The sequence below is a fragment of the Mesoplodon mirus genome (assembly GCF_964341445.2).
Source record: "Mesoplodon mirus genome assembly, chromosome: 11".
In the NCBI taxonomy this organism is placed as follows: Eukaryota; Metazoa; Chordata; class Mammalia; order Artiodactyla; family Ziphiidae; genus Mesoplodon; species Mesoplodon mirus.
This window is the reverse complement of record NC_138987.1, coordinates 31583894-31599140: the sequence shown is the minus strand read 5'-3', so window position 1 is coordinate 31599140 and position 15247 is coordinate 31583894. Positions and strand designations below refer to the sequence as shown.

At 45.2% G+C, this 15247-nt stretch overlaps 1 protein-coding gene across 1 annotated transcript in view; it reads left to right on the top strand.

The window, feature by feature from the left end:
• Nucleotides 1–15247, top strand: part of SYN3 (synapsin III) — a 410811-nt gene that overhangs the window by 20708 nt on the left and 374856 nt on the right. The gene's annotated exons all lie outside the window — the stretch shown is intronic.

The window sequence follows — 15247 nt, the reverse complement described above, 5'->3', positions numbered from 1 at the left end:
AATGTTTCCTTCCTAGCCCTTATCTGAGTTTTTAACCACATATTTAGATGTGGTATTATTTGCATGAGGATAGGGACCTTAGCTGTTTGGATCTCACTCTGTTAAATAACACAGGGCCTGGCTTATACCAGAGCGGAAGCAAATATTTGCAGAATGACTAACTGATGGATTCCACAGATTCCAGGCTGCTTGTCAGTTTCCAACGGAGATAAATTGCTCTTCCTTAATCTTCCCTCAAAAATCTGAGTTTTCCATACACCATCTGGTAAATGCTCAGTTGCTAGCTGTCTCATCCCATTTATGAAACCCCCAGGGGCATTTTTTTTTTAGCATCTTTATTGGAGTATAATTGCTTTACAATGGTGTGTTTGTTTCTGCTTTATAACAAAGTGAATCAGTTATATATATACATATGTTCCCATCTCTCTTCCCCCTTGCGTCTCCCTCCCTCCCACCCTCCCTATCCCACCCCTCTAGGTGGTCACAAAGCACCGAGCTGATCTCCCTGTGCTATGCGGCTGCTTCCCCCTAGCTATCTATTTTACGTTTGGTAGTGTATATATGTCTATGCCACTCTCTCACTTTGTCACAGCTTACCCTTCCCCCTCCCCATATTCTCAAGTCCATTCTTCTGGCCCAACTTAACGGGTGTAAAATCTATAAGCAGGAGCATCAGAGAGAATTGCCCTAAGAGTAACTCACCCAGGACACTGGTGACACTCAGCCAGTCTATGATGGCTACGATCATGCTGGAAAAAGTTGGCTAATTTACAGTCATCTTGATCTCTAGTCATCTCCCTCCATGGCAGCCAGAAGGCAAAAATTAGCCAAGAGACCAATTAGCAGGTCATTTGGGCATTTTTCCCTGAAAGATAGGCCTCCCTTAACTCATCTTAGAGTCTGAATTGTTTGACTTTTCCCATCTGGATCGATGGGTGGGTCACATAAGCATAGCGCTTAGGAAAATTCTTAGGATGGAAGCCACTTTTTAGTCTGAGCTGGCCTCACATTTTGGAATTCTGTCTCCCAACTAAGGACCAAATTAGCCAGATAATTGCACTGTCTGGGTTTTGCTGGACAGAACAAATGAGTTAGTTGTGGTCAGCCTAGAGGAAGCCTCCGGCACTTCTCTCCACCCTCTTCCCCCCAGTTCAAAAACTGTTTGCCTCAGCTTTTGCAGAGCCAGGAATCAAGAAACCCTGGGGAGGCCGGTCGGGGAAACTGCCTCATGTTGCATCCTATTACCCAGAATGCCCTGCTGGCTCTGCAGGGCCTCACAGCAGTGTCCTAGCAGGGCCTGAGAGGTTCCGGCCAGGGTGGTTGGCATGTCAAGCTCTCCTCTGTTTATACTTGAGGCAAAGGGTCTCTTTCTCCACAGGTGCAAGTCCCCCCTCTGTGGGACTCAGCAGTGAGGTTGATGAATGGATTAATATCAAGTAGACTCACAGTTCTGAGACTAGCAGACTAGGGCTTGGTGAGGTAGAGCCTTGGGCTTCATTCTTCTCTAATAAAAAATGCTGAAATTATAATAGTCTTTCCTCAGTGTTAATGGTGGTACCAAAGCATAAGGAATGGCAGTGCCTTGCTCCAGCAGATGGAAAGAAAGGCTGGAGAAGGTGAAGATCCTTCTCTTGCGAAGCTGGACGAGCCACGGATTTACATAGGAATGCCAGTGGTTCCTTTGGAGTCCTGTCCTTGTGTGATATTGGAGTTGAGGGGGGTTTAGGTAGATGCATATGGATCCCAGGGAAGGCTGTTGGTTGAAATCCTGTTCGTCTTCTGCCCTTTATATATTTACTCAACTTAATTGTCTGCTGGGAGCAAAGGTGGAATTTCTCCCTTAAAATAAGTTAAACACTCAGGACCATGATGTATATATTTTTCATACCTACTTCAGCCTACCATCCACAATTCTTTCTGGGGCAACCTTTCTTAGCATGGACCCTAACTGTAGATATTGTTATAAAGGCCATGTTATATTTCAAGACATAATTGTCGGTGAGATAGAGAAGTGGAGGTTGGATGTTTGTTAATTTGGTTTTGTGGATTGGTAACAGGTTGGACATTACCCCCATTAGGATATGACTACTTGATAGTAATTCACCTTGAAAGAGATACATCTAATACTTTGCCAAAGAGTTCTGCCCTTGGCTCTGTTCTACAGCTCCTTCTTAACTGTGATTTATTGAATTACATTTGCCAATGACTTGAAGTTAATGGGAGAGAGAGTATGCTGGATTAAATTTGATACGATCAAACTGAATAAGGATACAATATAAGGTCCTATTCAAAAGCTCAGCTGAAGAGGAGAAGGACTGGGGAGACTTAGCATATTAAAATCTCATGAGAAAAAAAAAGACCTAAAATTTGAGTTGAACAAATTCTTAATATTCATGAGAAGAAATATGGTGTGGAAATTAAGATTGTGACTCCAGTGTAAGATATACTGGGGATGGAATCTGAGCTCCATATTTTAGCTGGGTTGACCTTTCACTTACAACATCTCTAAGCATCAGCTTCTTCATCTGAAAAATGAGGATAATAATTTCTACCCCCTAAGAGTTAAAGTGTGGAGTGAGTAAGTCAGTGTAAGTCATATGCTTGGTACAGTTTCTGGCACATATATTAAGAGCTCAGTAACTATAGTTATGGTTGTTACTCTCTCAAAACCTGATGCCACTTCAGGCTGCATTATCAAAGTACAGCATTTAGAATCCAGAAAGGTGATGGCACACACACATACACACACATAGCACACAAACTCTCTCATACAATATTCTACCCAGACTCCAGTGAGAGATCCAGTTGTACCGTCACACCAGGAGGGAATAGTAGCAGCCTGGAATGCCTTCTTAAGGGAGCGGCTGGAGTGAGAGAAGCAAAGGAGATCAGTGTAAGGAACTGGAGATGCTTAGTCCAGAGAAGAGAGGCCTTTGGTAGGACCCACTGTACTCTGTGCAATTATCCACCACCTGAATGAGTGGTTGAGAAGAGTTAGAGCTACCATATGTTGAGTACTTACAAGATAAGGATAAATGCTTTTTGCTCTTGGTATGGTCACTATCATTGCCTCCATCTTACAGAAACGGAGGCTCAGAGGGAATAAGTGGTTTTCCAAAGGTTGCCTGATTTATAATTGGCAGGAGCTTGTTTTTGAATCCCAGAAGTCTGAATTCAGAGACCTCCTCTTAGCCACTGCATTTGTCTGCTGGTGTTGCAGATACCAAGAACAATAACCAAATGTACTGGTTAAATCACTTTATATGCATAATCTTATTCCAACCTTTCCACAACTCTTTGAGATGGGTACTATGACTCTCCCCATTTGGCAGATGAAGCAACTAAGGCTCAGAAAGGTTAAACATCCTGCTTGAAATGAGTGATGAGGGAGGAATTTGAACCCAGGTTTCATCTGCACGTGTGCTGAACCACCAGCCTATATTATTTCACTGGGATTAGAGTTCTGGCTAATGGTACATCATACAAGAAGATGGATTTCAACTTGGTATATACAGAAACTGTTCAGCAGTGCTGAGTAATGATGAATAGACCACATCCCTTTGGTAGGTAAGGAGTCCCTGTGTTGGAAATGCTCCGGCAGAAACTGGGTGGTTAATTTGGGGAATATTTCACAGGAAATGTATGTACCTAATCAGATATAACTTTTATTATTTTTTTCTTTTATTTATTTTTTTTCATAAAAATAATATATTCAAATAGTCAAAAATTAAAAAGGTAAAACATGGCATCTGGTGAAAAGTCTACCTCCAACCCTGCCCCCACCAATGTTTCTCTTTGACTGAGCATTTAACTATTTATTAGCCAGTTTATTTAACTATTATCACTTGTTCCTTGGGCAACTTTCAGAGAAATTTTAAATGAAGTAATCAAATACACATATGTGTTTGTCTTCCTTTGCTTTTCATAGATGGTAGTTGATCAGAAAAACATAAAGCATCGTATTTCAGAGGAGTACTGAATAAGGAAGATGGATTCCAAGTGGGTCAAAGGGGGAAGTCATACTGCCCAGAGCCACAGCAGTCCCCTGCATTCCCTGTTGTCACTACCACTGCTGGAACTGCCACTGTTGCCAGTAGAGAGCACGAGCCCGCACGCCCGCTGACGCTGCAGGCGTTGCCACCAACCTGCTTTAACTGCTGTTGCTGTTGTGAAGCTTCTGTTGCTACCATGAGAAGTGCAATAGTCACCACCATCTTCCTAACGTCAACTCCTACCTGAATGCCTCCCATGGGTAGCAATGAGCTGGAATTGTGTGTCAAAAGAACCTGGGAAGTGTAGAGTTAGGCCTTCAGCCCCCGTAGTGCAGGAGAGGATAGGATGGGTGTGGGGCTGACGGCAGTAGACGGTGAGCGACACAGTCCATCCACACACGCCCTTCTATCCAGTATATCTTAGAGTTTATTCCATGAAAGTATGTGCAGAGCCGTCTCACGCTTGTTAATGATTGCCAAGGGTGCTGTCATACGGATGTACCACAATTTAGTTTCCATGATTTTACTGTTATAAACAATGCTAAACCTATTTCCTTTGAAGCATCAGTTAGTATAGCCGTAGGATTCCTATCTAGCATAGAAAAACTGGTTATAGAAAGTATTGCAGGGCTTCCCTGGTGGCGCAGTGGTTGAGAGTCTGCCTGCCGATGCAGGGGACACGGGTTTGTGCCCCGGTCCGGGAAGATCCCACATGCTGCGGAGCGGCTGGGCCCATGGGCCATGGCCGCTGAGCCTGCATGTCCAGAGCCTGTGCTCTGCAACGGGAGAGGCCACAGCAGTGAGAGGCCCGCGTACCGCAAAAAAAAAAAAAAAAAAAAAAAAGTATTGCAGGTAGTGCATGCTATAATGCATCTTGAGGAATGAAGTACTTTCCCCCAGCTGCTGGAATTGATACCAGAAGACAGCCCTCAGCTGTCAGCCCTCATTCTGAACTGCCTCACTCAGGTGAAAAGACCTGCCTTGCCCAAGGGCACATCTCTTGGGACCTTGGCTGGCACAGGGAATAAAGACCTAGCTCCTTTACCCCAATTTGAGACAACGCTGACGGGCCATCCCAGCTTCAGAGCTCCTGTGTTGTTGGCGGAGACCTCTGCTGAGACGGCAGTGCAGCCCAGCTTCACGCTCTACCCAGTCCTGCTTCCTTCCCTTTTCTTCCCTTCCGGTGGTGGTGATTCCCAGCGCTCCCTAATGAACCTCTCAAAGGCTCATGTTCATTTCAGAGTCTGCCTCTCAAGACATTTATAATTCTGATAGATAGTGACAAATGACCCTCCGTAGAGGTTGTGCAGATGATCTATAAGATCCTTTGGGTCTGGATTTCTAGGACTTTACACGACTCATGGGTTCTGGAGATCATCCTGCGCAGAATGCTCTCCTGGTTACAGCCCAAGCGTTGATGCTGAACTCTGAAGTGCTCCATAATTTGATCTTATTTGACCTCCTTGTGTTTGAAATTCACCAGAGCTTGGTGTTTCTCTCTGCAGGGCTGAGTCCAGCAGAGCTCTACCTGCTCTGGTCTACTAAGCCTGTTTTGTTAACACAATCCTGCAAGATTTATTTGTTTGGCTTGGCTTTACCCTGACCTCAGACATTCTGTTTTGTATTATTTTTAAAAGCGTGCAGGTCTCCATGGAGGGTTTTTTTCTTTTCAAATGTAAGAACCAGCTGGAGGAGTTAAAAAAAACAAACAGGTGGGACACTAGGACTCTTAAATGAAACATAACTCATTAGAGGAGCAAGTGTTTCTCTCTTTAACTATGGCATTGATTGATGTGGGTTTATCACCATCCTTGGCCTACCTTTAGGCTCACTGACTTAGGAAGACAATAGGGAAATGGAGAAACAATAATCATGGTGATGGTAGCAAACTTATTGAGCATGGACTGTATGCTAGGGCCCATGTTACATCCTTCCCCTGCATTAATTCATTTAACCTGCACAACATTCCTGTTGCTGAGGAAACTAAGGCTCAGAGAGCTTAAATAAATTGCCCAGGCAGGGTCACACAGCTATTAAGAATGTGGGGAACCGGGGATTTGAACCTAGGTTCAGCCAATTCCAGGGTCCTAGTTCTTAACCAAAGTAGATCTACCAGTGTATGTATGTTCGATCTTGAATTTGCCTTCTTCAGGTTCTTTGCCTTTCTTCTCTTTGCTTAGGTTCTTTGAGCACATGATTCTACCATCCCTTCCTATCTCACCCTACTCATTTGATCTACTGGATAAATTACAAGTTCTTATGAGATGTTCTTCCAGCAAAAGACTCCTCCTTTCCTGACTCATCCTAATGGCTCTGACTCATCATTTGATGTTTCTGGCTTATCGCTGCATAGTTCCCCTGTTAACAAGTCTGTTTGTTCTTTGTTTTCCCCCAAGAGTTAACGTTCCCTGTTTGTCTTTAAGTGTAGCTCTATATTTTTAGATTACGTGAATAGTGTTAATAGCTCAGACTCTGGAGCCAGAGCACCTGGGGTTGAATCTTAGCTCTGCTACTTCCTGAGTGACCCTAAGCAAGTAATTTGACTTCGCTGCACCTCATTTTCCTCATATGTAACATGAAACTAATAATAACAGTAACAACAACAACAATATGTACCTGTAGAGTTGTTGTGAGAATGAAATACGTTGTCACACGTGAAGAACGCAAAGCAGATCCTGGTACCCAGAAAGTGCCGCATAAGCGTTAGTAGCTATTTTTACAGTCACCTTCACATCATTGATCACATGTTGCCTGAGTAGTTTCTAGGTGTCAGTCTGTGGGGTTATTCAGAAATGGAAAGAATATAATCCATTCTGTAAAGAACTTTTCTGTGTAGTTGGGGGATGAGACATATAAACAGTTCATGTTTGTGTGTGCGTTTTTATTATTGAGAGATATATATATCAATTGATATATATACATATATATATAACCAATATTACTTCCCATTGAGACATGGCACTCAGTTGGCACCTGGTGTAAACTTCTAGCTTTTCCTTCATAGCAGGTAGCACAGGTCCTGGTCAAGGTGTTCAGTGAATGTTGAGTGAATGTCTGAGTGATTGGGTGGTGTGGTACAGTCATAGAAAGGTGGAGCCAGAAAGGGACTTTGGAGATCATCTAATCCAGAGGTTCAGAGAGGGGAAGTGACTATTCCTAGCACACACATCACATTATTGTTGGAGTGCAAAGCGTGGAGAATCCAGGTTTCCATCTCCCATGTCACTGTTTTTCCTACTACATTTCTCCACTTGCCAGTGCTACCTTTTGTCTTCCCCTTTGAAGAAACTATTTGTCCCTTCTGATGGGTTTTTTTTTTTTTTTTGCGGTATGTGGGCCTCTCACTGTTGTGGCCTCTCCCATTGCGGAGCACAGGCTCCAGACGCGCAGGCTCAGTGGCCATGGCTCACGGGCCTAGCCGCTTCCACGGCATGTGGGATCCTCCCGGACCGGGGCACGAACCCGTGTCCCCTGCATCGGCAGGCAGACTCCCAACCACTGCGCCACCAGGGAAGCCCCCTTCTGATGGTTTTAATACCAGCTGAACTAATCTAGTTCTCTAGTCATGAAGTTCATACTTTCCACATTTACTGCAAGAGGCTTTCTTCTTTGAGAGTGGGGGTGGTGGGGAGCCCACCCCCACTGATAGCCAATGGTGGGCTCCAAACAGTGCAGTGGGGGGTATATTGAGGCCATGGTTGGATGAACCCTGCTGATTCTAAGTGCAACAGGGACTGCTTTGCCAGTTGGATGATCCTTCATGACCCACCTTCCTGGTGTAGCTGTACCTTAACCAGCAATGAGAAGAAAGGAGCAATGGGCATGAAAGTGAGTTCATCTTCTTGCCCTGGGAAGTGCTGCTCATAGCTCCTTAGCTCTACCTGCCAAGTTTGGTAATTTACCCTTCCTAATGCCACCCGACTCCATCAACATCTGCCCTGCCCCCTGTTAGTATCATAGATAGATGAGACTCCAATGGAAAGTAAGGGTTCTGAAGGAGAACTCAATAAGCCCTTTAATTTCTTTCTTTCTTTTTTTTTTTTTTTTTTTTGCGGTACGCGGGCCTCTCACTGTTGTGGCCTCTCCCGTTGTGGAGCACAGGCTCCGGACGCGCAGGCTCAGCGGCCATGGCTCACGGGCCCAGCCGCTCCACGGCATGTGGGATCTTCCCGGACCGGGGCACGAACCCGTGTCCCCTGCATCGGCAGGCAGACTCTCAACCACTGCGCCACCAGGGAAGCCCAGCCCTTTAATTTCTTGAGGGATGTGTAATAAAAAAAATGAACAAAACTTATCTTAACTGCTCCTTCATTCAAGAAACACTTACTGAGAACCTGCTTTGTATGACCTTAATGACAGAGCCCTCCACTCTCAAAGGGTTCTCCTTCTGGTGGAAAATAGACATTGGGGGCGTTGACTGTGGTACATTGTGGTGAGGGCTGTCACAGAGTTGCATGCAAAGCATAGTGGAGCACAGAAGAGGGAGGGATTGTCAACCTTGCCTTGGGACACTCTTTGGAAAGACTTCACAGAGGCTCGGGGATGAGAATTAGCTCAGGCCAGGAAGGGTGCAGTTGTGCCCATCAGGCCTTCCCACAAAAGAGCATGTTTTAAATCTCAACTTGTCGCATGTAGGGGAAATGACCAGAGTATGCAAAAGGGTGGTAGGAGGTGAACCTGGAAAAGAAGATAGAGAACAGTCTCTATTTGGGGTGGGCTATGTATGGCAAGGCATGCGGCTAGAAATCGTGTCCCAGAGGGAGTGGGGACATATTTATTGAACTTTTTAGGTCATGGCAACATGCCATGAAAACGTGATCATGTTTTCATTTTAGGGTGCACATGCTGATAGTGGATTTAGAAGATGGACTGGGTAGGATTGGTGGCATGAGACTGGAGGCAGGGAAACTCAGCTCTGGATTTTGGGTGAAAAAAACATCATACCCTGGAATATTATGCTCGGGGAGGAGGCTCATGGAAAGAACTTCATAAAATGAATGTGTTCTTTAGCCCTTTAGGCTTCATTCTCATACCTGTAACTTGTATTTGAGAATAGAAGGGATGACCTGTTTTCCTTATAACAGAGAGGATGGAACCAAACCCACAAGATGTGTTTAAGCTGGCGTTGCATGAAAGCAAACCACGGTCAGCTGCATCTTATTCACCAGCTTAGTCCCGGCCACTTGCTCTGACCCACTTCACACCCACATTCCGACGTACTCCCAGCCAGCCTAATCTCTGGCCTTGTGATTCCTTCAGCTGCTTATGCTCTCCCTCCTCCACCTCCTTCTGCTCCTCCACACACCACTTTTCCAGCTTTGACCTTCAGCTTTGACCTTCAGCTTTTGCTCAGGCGCTCTTTACATTTGTTGCCAGCTCCGCTGTCATCTCCACTATTTGGGGTCTGGCTCATTCCCTGATGAGAGGAGCCCCCACTGGGCTCACCCCAGCCCTGTCAGCAGCCCCTGCCCGGATGTGCTTGCACACAGGATTTCGGTCTTTGCATTTCAGTAGGAATCAAGAGTTATTAATTAACCCAGGGTGGAACGTATTATGAAACATCCCAGAAAGCTGGAACAAACCAAAGGGACTTCTGAACTCACAGCAGGGAAAAATGCCTTTTAATTGACTTGGATGACTTCACTGCAAAAATCTGTCTAGCTGTTATGCTAAACTGGAAACTAATCTATTAGATTGTCTAAGGAATCTCCCAGCCCACCCTGACCAGAATCTCTAGAGGTGGGGAGTGTGGCCGACACATAAACAGGATGTATGCTTTGAAATGGCTTCTTTTGGATCATCTCCAGTCTGGCTGCCTTTTCTAGACCCTGGGAAAGAAAGGAGAGGCTGGTATCTGAGAATGAGTTTATATGTTCTACAGTGTGTATCTTTAACATCACATAGAAGCTTTCCTAAGGCACTGCTTCCTTTAGAGTAAAATTCAGCCTAAGCTGAACCTGTCTTGGACCACTTCTCTCAGGGAGTTTAGAGGGTGACATAAGGTAATTTCCACAGATGGTGTTGTCATGTATGTGACAGCTGTGCAGCCTGGGCTCGGAAGGGATTAGTGAAAATAACCAGTGTCTAATCATGTGCTTACTAAATGCCAGGCACACGCTGAGCACTTCCTGCAGATAAGTTTATTTATCCTCGTAACTACCCTATGAAGAGTAGATGCTGCAAGTTCCCCCATTCTCCAGATGAGGAAACTAAGGCTAAGAGAGGTTGTGTGGCTTACTCAAGGCTACACAGCTTATAAGTGGCAGAGCTGGAATTCACAGTTTGACTCCAGATGCTGTTTTACCTGGGAAGGTGTATCCTGGAGAAGTAAAACCTGAAAAGGACGTGATGAATTTCCTCTTCTGTGTAAGCGCTGGCTTGTGCATTAGACTTGCTCCGTGGGACCCAAGTTTGGCCTACATGGTCCTCTGTGAGTTAGCTCCTGCCTACCTTTCCTCAAGGTTTAGCTCAGGCATTATTTCCATTCTGTTTCCCCTGAGCTGCTTCTATCCAAGCAGGGCAAGGTGCCTCTAAACCGTGCTCTCACATACCTCATGCATATTTCTACCATCACACTTACCAGATTGCTTTGAAATTACTGTTTCACCTGCCTACCACTCCCTCTGGACTCTGGGCTTATAGAGAACATGGACAGTATCTTTATTCAACCGACAAGTATTTACTGAGTGCCTACTATGTGGTAAGTGCTAGGGCTGGAATGGCAATTAAAAACAGATGTAGTCTCTACCTGATAGAGCTTAAAATCTAATGAGAGGGACAGATATTAATCACATAATTGATTTCTCTCTTTCTTTCTCTCTCTCTCTCTCATACACACACACACACACACATGCACACACCGTAATTACAAACTGATTAGGAGCCATGAATAAAAGATACACAGTGTTATGGTGGCATGATACTACTGGGCACTTAATTTAGGTACTTAGTAGGTGCTTCGAGTACCCAGATACATAATCTGTGCTCAATAAATATTTGTGTAACTTTTCTGAAGTAGGGGAAAATGAAAAAGCTACAGAGAAAATATCGGATCTACTATAAGAACTTCCCAGGAAACAGAGTCACCCAAATATTCTTTTACATGGTAAATGACACAGGTAAAGCACTAATCTGACAGCAACGATACAGGTAAAGCAATGCTTGACATTAGGTTTACACAACATGTCAACCACTGTCTGAGTTTCCTGTAAACATTTAATCCTCACCACGACCCCACCAAGGAAATACTGATGGAACTGAGGCTCAAGAGGTTAAGTGTCCTGCCCAAGGCCACCCAGTGGTCGGTGGAAGAGCCGAGATGTAGGTGCTCCAGAAGCCCTGGCGCCCATAAAACTGACCCTGCATCTTATTGCCTGTCCCTATCTTCTCTAGAACCGTGGCTAATCACCTGGTGTTCCTTGCCCAAGGTCACAGTGCTGGTTACAGTAGAGCCAAGCTTGTCTCCTTCTTGCCAAGTCAGGCTTTGGGAATTCTCAGGGGAAGAACTTGGCAATGATAAGAGGGCAGTGCCAAATGGGAAGTGGAACTGAGTCCCATTAAGGGACATTGAGTTGCATTTTGGGGGTTCTGCGTGCATGTTAAAGCAAAGAAGAAAAATTATTATTGAAGGTCAGTTATGTACCCTTCATGGCTCTAATGCTTCTCACACATTGCTATATTTAGTCCTGTTATTGTTCAGATGACGAAATTGAGTCTGGGAGGGGTAATGTAGGTATTTGTAGGGTTAGAGACAGAATTGTGATTGGAACCTGTGTCTGCCTGTTTCCAGAGCCCTGGTCCCTTGACTCACCTGCTGCCCAGCCAGACCTAGAAAAAAGGCTTGCTTCCTTCAGTCTACAGCACTTTTTCAGATTGATTTTCTCAGAGACCACAGGCAGCCCATCTGGATTTTCTGACCTCCCTTTACCTGTGTTTCTGGAACTTTCTTTGCTCCCTCAGGTTTCCTTCATGAGCTTCTGGGTGGGTTCTCACCCTGTTTGAGATGGAACCAGACCAGATGACCTCTTCACCCACCCCACCTCAGGGCCTACATTCTGTCCAGACAGGGAGGAGACAAGCAGCCCTCCCCTCTGGCTACCAGGAAAAGCAGGGGAAACAGAGGGGCTGAACCTCCTGTGGCTGGGCCAGCCAAGTGCCAGGAGCCCCCAACTCCGCATTCATTGGACACAACGAGGTTTTGATCATTTGTCTCACTTGGCTTATTCTTATACAACCGCGTTGGTTCCTCTCTGAATCCCTTTGCTCTCCATGGCCCTGGCTCCTTGATGTCTATGGGATGAAGGCCAAAGTCTCTAGGCAGCACCGAGGCCCTCCCTAACCAGGCACTAGCGTGGTGTTCTCACCACCTCTCTTCCTCTCTCTGCTCAGTGGTGCCTCCAAGGGTCTTTGGAGAAGCTAACACTTAATTCAGATGGTCTCTTATGTATAGTGGCTTTCCCCCTTCTGCATGTTTGTTTCTAAAAATGTTTCTATGGATATCTATCTATCTGCCCATTCTTCCATCCATCCATATACCTGTTTGTCCAGTTACCCATCTCTCTAAAACCTAACTCTCTCCCCACTCCTTTTTTTTAGGAGGGGTCCTCTAAATCAGTCTAGAGCCATGCTTCTTTCCCCTAAATACCTTCACAAAATTTAGTATATCATAATACCAATAATAGTGATAATAATAATAAATAACTCCCAAATATTAAGCACTTGCTACACACACTTAACACACACACACCTGATGCTCTACCAAGATTTTAGTATATATAACCTTACTTTAACCTCACAGTGGCCTTTGGAGTTATCTATTACTGTTACAGAAGAAACTAAGGTTCAGAGAAATCTAGCAAGGCAGCTTACAGTGGGCAGAGCCAGGATTTGAACTCTTGGCTCCCAAGCAGCCCATACTCTTCTATAAAACACATTCTCCTGACTCCCACTGCTAACTCACCCCTCATTCTGGGATCCGCATCTGCTACCCCTACCACCCTTCTTTGTGGCTTCTGGTTTCTTCTAATCCTCACTTTAAGTGCTCTTTGCATGTATTTATTGGGAAATGGCAGTAAGAATCTGAAGGTAAACAAGCTCATCTCACTAATTCTTATCACCACTCTATAGTGTTTTACTTGTGTGGAGGAAAATCTTTTGTTGCTTCGGAAGAAAGATATTTCAGAACAGTTTGATGTGATGGACAGAGCTGTGCCTTGGATCAGAAGAGCAAGGGATCAAATCCTGGCACTACCTCTTATTATCTATGGGACTTTGGGCATGTGACGCAATGTTCTCAGCTTCAGTTTCTTTATTTGCAAAATGAAGATAGTAATAGCAATACTACTGTGTTCAGCACATTGTAGGAATTTGGTTCATTTTAGTTAAATCAGGGAGGACCTTGGATCTGGGTTGACTCATTTGTTAAGGAGGAACTGGCAGATGCATGGAGTGTTTTCTACCTGCTAGTCCTCCCCTCCAGCCACGACAGACACCACTGCTGAGCAGCCTCATTATTCTCCACACAGCAGGCAGCAAGATGAAACTCACTGGGTGACCCCAAAGGAACTTCCAGTTCTCACATTCTGTGGGTTTGATATGAGCTTACTTAAAAAGGATGATAAATTATGGATAAGGTGGTTGGATCCTGCCATATGAGCTGAGTTGGTAAATATATGATGGGGATGAAACCAAGACCCACTGACAACAGAATGCTGAATTCTATTCTGGCAATTTCTGGAGTTGTCCAGTAGAGCAGTTGTTTGCCGGTCATGTCCTTAGAGCCCTGCTGTTCCACAGGGGTACCTAGGGTTGCAAACTGTTGATCATCTTCGGAAGAAGGGGGAGGGGAGAGAAAGAAGGAGGAGGAGGAGGAAGAGGCGAAAGAAGAAGAGGAGGGAGAGGTGGAGAGGAGAAAAAAGAAGAGGGGAGAGAGCTTGACTCATCCCTTCTGTATCAATAATTCTCAACCAGGGGTGATTTTGCCCATGGGGGCCATTTAGCAACGCCTGGAAACCTTTCTGGTTGTCACAACAGGGGGATGCTACTGACATCTGTGAGTAGAGGGCAGGGATGCTGCTAAACATCTTACAGTACACAAGTCAGCCTTCCATAGCAATGAATAAATTATCCAGCTCAAAAGTCAATGTGCCAAGCTTGGGGAACCATATTCTAGACTGAAACAGCTCCAAGAGTATACCTTTTGTGCAGGTACCCTAAAAACAGGAGGTGGTACTTCAGTTTATGATGCTGTGGGCTTCCCAGACCACTCCAAAGAAACTTCACCTTCCCTCTCGCTTTCAGTCATCACAGTTGCCTCGGGACAGAGACGGGGCAGGAACCTTCTTTATTCTTACAGACAAAGATGCCAAGGCAGAGGTTTCTCTGATTGCCCCAAGATCCCATAGCGAGGAGGTTCTGAATGGAATAGGAACTTCATGCTCAGTGATCTTTCCAACACAGCCCACCTCAGTAAGTGACTGTGCACCCAGCAGCCCATCGGAGGCCCAGAGTCAGCTGAAACCCTAAAGGGCTGGACCAAGCCTACTGTTGTAAAGTTACCTGGGGTTTGACTTAGTTGAGTATGGTAAGACATGCAGACACGGAAATGACTGTCATGAAGGAAGAAGTGTATTATATTCATAGTACCCTAAAGCAGAGGGCACAGCCTGCCATGATGTGGGGGCCGCAGGGGAGGCACCGTAGCTAGTCAGGCAGCAGAGGGAGCAAGGGAAAATGTGAGCAAGAGCCTTTATTGTGGTTTTGTGGAAAGGAAAGGGCAAGGCATAGCAAGCAGGTTCAGGGTTGGCTACTTTGAATAATTTTAGCAGGCTCTGGGGTGTAGGGACTGTCCCTGGTTTTCTGGTACCTGGCTACGGGGCATTAGGGGACAGGGGGATAGTGGCCCAGAGTGAGAGCCTGGTGGTGGAGGAGGTTGCAGTGTGGGCTCTGGATTGGTTGTCTTCCATTTGACAGGCACTGTCTATGGCAAGTCTTTTACTCTCTCTAGGTTCTGGCTAACTCTATGAGAGGCAGTCCATCCAGGGTCAGTGAAGCCCCAAAATGTCAAAGCATCAGAATACAGAAAAGAAGACTTGGTTAATACACCTATCTAACTCCATAGCCTCACCACACTGCTGCTTTTTAACAGTCTTTTAAAACACATCTCTTTTGTTCTAACTAAATCTTATGTGAAACCCAATATTTAAGCAAATTGAAAAATAAAAATTACTGCTCTGTTTGATGCAGAGCTTGGAAGG